Source organism: Magnolia sinica, chromosome 6 (genome assembly GCF_029962835.1).
Source record: "Magnolia sinica isolate HGM2019 chromosome 6, MsV1, whole genome shotgun sequence".
NCBI lineage: Eukaryota > Viridiplantae > Streptophyta > Magnoliopsida > Magnoliales > Magnoliaceae > Magnolia > Magnolia sinica.
This window is the reverse complement of record NC_080578.1, coordinates 50124109-50129905: the sequence shown is the minus strand read 5'-3', so window position 1 is coordinate 50129905 and position 5797 is coordinate 50124109.

Sequence of the window (5797 nt, the reverse complement as noted above, 5' to 3'; positions counted from 1 at the left end):
CGCTCCCAAGACCTTGTGGCATATCATGTATGTGGAAGATCCAGGCCATTCATCAGGTAGGCCCTACAATGGATGTTCATTTTCCAAGAATTCTTCGGCCATTACGTTCTTCTAATGGACTACACCTACACAAAAAATTAGTAAACCAGCTATCCAAACCATGAATGGTCGAACTCATGAGCGGCCAGAATGATTTCTAGGTACAAATGCACGAAGAAGCTCAACTGAAAGTGGGTTACGTGAACAAGATGAACTGGTATGTGGGTTACGTGACATTTCGCATATGTTTGACTGTGGGCCTGTTTGGATCCCACCCCAAATGCGTGAAATTTAGCTGGCTATGTTCCCCAGACAAATGTTGGCACGTGTGAACTTGTGGCCCACCTGCACTGTCTATGCCAATCATTAGAACCGCCATGACGTGTCCACACGTTTGCCAACTTGAACGACCATCTTTAACACAAGATGGGCTATGGCAATGAAATGAATCTGAACCGTTTGACAGGACACCCACAGGAGCCGACAGCTACAGTTGCACAGGCAGGGCCTATAATAGCATCGAAGCAAAAGATTAAAACGACGAAAAAAAGGCAACTATTTTATGCTCCAAACGGGAACGACGCTTGATATGCAGCCACTTGGAAACAGTACAAGGAGCATATATAAACACCAGCTAAATTGTGGAATTCACTGTAACTAAGTTATATTCTAGAAAACAGTTTAGTTGACCAATCCGAAATAAGATCATTGGATGTTATTTATTTTTTAGTGCCCAATAAATATATATCAATCTAACAATAGAAAAACCAAACAAAAATAATTTTATTTCACAAATACTTGTAAAGTGGCACCCATGATTAGGACTGTTTAGATTGATTTACTCGTATGCCACGTACGTAATTTATTAGTAATATCTAATTGCCGGAGTTCCATCTATCACAACGTCGAACTATCAAAGTATTTCTATAAAAAATGAAAGAAAGAAATTACACAAGGCAAACCATATCAAAAGCTCAGATTTGCACTATGATCTAACCTCTCTCATGTTGATTCTTTACCGCTTATGGTTTTCCCAAGATTGGAAGGAAACTAACAAACAGTGGCAAAACTCACTTACATTTGTGTGCGCTCGTAAGTTACATGACCACGTCGTGGCACCTTCTTTTTCGTCCTTGTAAGTTACCTTGCCACGTTGTCTCTTTCATGATTCGTCTCCAACAAAGGGGACTGTCATATCAAACCATTCCTTTGGTAGATGAGATGGCAATGCCTGAAAGGGATTCTACTCGTCGATATTTAATAGACTACCCCCAAGTTAGGTCATCTCAAGTATCAAAATTCCCTAAATACTTATCTTTTCTTTTTATTTAGTTTTCTTATACAGAGAAATGTGGTCAACCACACCGGGTTTTGGTGTGAGTTAAATGGGCACAGCTCAATCCGATAGGGATCAGATGTGGGGCACACAGCATTAATTACTAAGATGTGACTGATGCGTCTGATATATGCTGGAAGATATCAATTTTAGTTTATTGCTTTTGCTTCTCAACTAAGATTTAATTGAGTTTGAAGGCGGCGGGTAGGATGATTGAAATAACTTCTCTTTTGAGGACGGTTCTTAGGCAGTTCCCTGCAAAATAAACTTATTTTACGAATGTTGAGCTTGGGACCCACAAGTCGTCCTAATGTATGGAATCCAACCCATCTGGAAGGATCAATCCAGTCTAAAAATCAGACGGTCTAAAAATAAGGTCGACCCAACTATCAAGTGATCTACCTTGCGAATTTGGAGGGTTTTAGTTGGTTGTCCATTCTTTTCTGCAGCGTGAGTCAATTAATAATCATGTAAGCCCGAATTTTGGAACTTCCCATCATCATGTACGAGTAGCCCGGATGGACTGGTTGGATGCTAGACACAAGACTTGTGCAAGGCTGATGGGTCTCATGTGCAGCACTTGTACAGGAATCTTATCCTACAAGGATTTAGCTTCTTTTCTCACCGGCACTGAGAGAGGGAGGGAGGGATACATCTACCATGCGGAGCCAATGATGGAATGATTGAAATGACCTCGCTCTCTCTCTCTAGATTGGTTCTTATATACATTCAAGGTGGCTCAAGAATGACAAGCCCCAGTGCAAAGTTACAATGTAGTTTTAATTCAATGAGAAAGCTGCAATGTAGTTTTAATTCAATGAGACCCAGATCCAATCCTTGTATACTTATATTTGTGTGTTCTCAAAATACTTTTAAAACTAGAACTAAAACTAGACTTATATATGAAATTTGAATTAGAAGAAGTAATGATGTAAATTAAAGTATTATAAAGAAGAAATCAATAAATCAAAACATTAGAGCGTCAAGGATTCACTTCTGGGCATTATCAATGCCTAGTTTACTTGATTCAATTAAATAATTCAACTCGAATCGAAGTCATATCCTATCCAGCCAGATAATAGATTTGTTAATTCAACATTCACAAACCAAAATAGATCCGAACTTCTCAATATATTTAGTTCGCATATGAAGCACCAAGTTAGTAATCACCTGGAATTCAAAGTATCTAGCATGCTCATAGTCTATGATAGATTAATGAATTTTATAAATCAATCCCTTACAAAAGGCACATGCAAGCAATCAACCTTCCTAATCATCCAAAGTTCTTGGAATCAACAATGAATTAAAGTAAACTAAAACTAAAGTTTTATTTAAACCAAAATCAATGAATTATTCATCATTCAAAACAATCAACTTGAATCAAACTAAATTAAAACATTAAAAATAACTACAAGCTTCACCTCTTAGCCCTTGTTAAAGAGATTTAGCCAAATATTGTCATAGTTAAAATAAACTCAAACAAAAATATGAAAAAGGACTTAGAACCAAAAGATTAGACATGAATAATGGCTTTGTAGAAGCTCCTTAACTCCATGCTCTCTCTCCTGAACCCTAATTCACATCCAGACCTGCCTAAATCATCCCTTTAAATAAGAAAATTCTGCACCGACTTCAAATTTTCACACTTTTGTTACTCTTCGCTCGCACCAACTATAACCTTCAGTCGCAGTGAATATTACTTCAATCACACCGAATTTGTCTCTCAATTGTACCTGAATTTCCTTAAATTTTCTATTAAATATCTATGTAACATTCCAAATTTTCGAGGCCCGAGTACATATCCGTGCTTGAGAATTCCGAGTGTTAATGTGACGCCCCGGTTTTCAAAACCCAAGTATACAACTCGTTCCCTAAAAACCCTGGTGTTAATGATCAAATCAGTGGCAATAATGGTAAAATCAAAGCGCGATAGTGAAACTAAGCATGGATAAAGCCATGAAACCAAATGGTAATGTCTTGGTCCACTTAGCTGGGGACCCAAATACAAAACCAATAAGTTCAACTGGGCCAACAAATAAAATCCCCTACAATAACTACTGATTTAATCCAAAATATTTCCCTGCCTCCTTATGCGGCTCCTCCTCATAGAACTCTTCCTCTGCTGCAGTTGCATTGACTCCAAAATCTGTGTCGTAATCATCCCTACTCACACCTGCATTCTCTGTATGATTGAACATTGGATGAATGAGTGACCAACTCAGTGTGAATTCTCCTCAAGATTAAACACCGCCGTTTTAGACAAGTATAACATGAAAAGCAATAAGGCATACAAAATAAAAAAGATGCAATCTTATTATATGCATGGATGCGTGAATGCATCATCAACTTGGGAATGCTCATCCAATTGGACTTGGGCTCGTCACCCATGTAAAAAGGCTGGTCATTAGCGCAGCACATCACGTACCGCATAATGACCAAGCCATCGTACATCACGTACATAAGTCGATAGTCGGTGGTCTGACAACTAGTAAAACGATACCCCAATAAACCTAAGGGCACGTGTTACAACATCAAGAAATAGCCACCCGTCATCGCCAATATGCCATGTATGCATGATTAGCCAAGCCATTATTAGTCTAATTATAATCAGCTGGTTTAATGAAACCCAAGGTCACTACGCGGGGCTCGTCTCCTAGCGTAGGCCGACAGCTCAGGCATAGTGTCCCATATCACCATCCCCGGCCCATGAGTCTACTGCCTGAGGGTGTTGATAGAACCCGTCAACATGTCGCTAATCAATCATAAAAAAATGGGTTAGTTATCATCATATGTTGAGTGCGAATGAAATGTCAAAGATACTAAATTGCATGAATAAAATGAGTTGGTATATATGCTACAAATACGAATAAGTAACAATGATAAAAACGTTAAATGGTTCATCCCATAGTCAGGTAGGTGGAATCACCCTATAGTTGGTAAATCGCATGAATAATTTGCCACTAACTTAACCTCCATGTTGAGGGTCTATTCTCAGCACAACCAGTCTTATTACACCCTAAGTATGGACTCTCTTTCATAGATAGAGGTTCCCCCCTTTGCCTAGAGAGATTTTGATTCCATATGTGTCTTGCAAACAATCCAATTGTATGTGAGAATGACATAGAGATCAAGTTACCAACCATCTTAAGTGACTAAGTGTAAGGCCCCTATCCTAATCTGTACTGTTCCGTCGACTCCCACGATCCTTCCCGACGAATTTTGGCAATCTGCAACATATAATCGACGTTTACGCGTGACCCTAAGTTGTATCCCATAGATCAGAGTCGGGTCAATCCGAGACTTGTATTATTACAACCGCAATGTCGTCGCAGTTCCAACGCCAAGTCTTGCATACCGATCCGATACCCTAGCCAAGAGATGTGGGTCGATGTTCAATTCGAGGAAAATACCGCTTGTTTACAATCCCAAGAGAATCTCTGCAACATGTCCCATCAATCAATCACTCAATCAATCAATCAATCACCTCATGTCAAGTACAAGAGCAACTCCAAAGTCAACTCTCTCTCACCCTCTCTCTTACACACCTATACATGTCAAGTACAACTATCACCTCACATCCATCACTCACATCCATCACCACTCTTATAACCACCCCTTCTCTCTCTCTCTTTCTCTTCACATTTTCCAAACACCAAAGAGGTGCATGTCCAAGCAATTCTAAGAGAGAAAAGTGATGTATGTGGCCTACTTTCCAACTCAAGATCTATCATCCTAGCCCTTCATTTCTCATCACCTTCCATCAAAGTGAGACACAAAGGAGATCGGTGTTTCATCAGACCAAGAAGATCGAATGGTAGGTGTAAGACCCGTGTCCTAAACTGTATCGTTTCGTAGGCTTCCACGGTCCTTCCGGTCGAATTCCAGCAACCCATGATCTTTTACCGGTATTTGCGCGCAATCTTGAGTCGTGGACAGTATATTTGAGTTAACTTGAGTCAAAACTTGTACCGTCATGACAGCATTGTCACCACGGTTCCAACGCCGCGTCTCGTGTGCTAATCCGATGCTTAGATCATAAGTTGTGGACCACGCATGATAATGGTCGTGAACCGTGCGTTACGAGACCCACCTATCCAGATTGCACATTTCCCTAGCAACCATCATCATGAGGATGATGTCACCCTAGAGGTGACATTAACCTAGCTATAGCCCTAGCCCATAGCCCTAGGCATGCTCTTACAACTCATAATGACCTTAGCCCATGCCTCCCTTACAACTCATGATTGCCTAGCTAGAAAAAGCAATCATTTCTCCTTTCTCTCTCTCTCTTATCTCTCTCCCTCCCTCTTTCTTTATTATTTCCTAGCAAGAGAGAGCTCCCGACGTCCATGAGAGCTCTCCATTTCCAACCCTTTGCAAGCTCTCCACCCTAAAATCCAACCCTCCAAAATCAATCCCAAC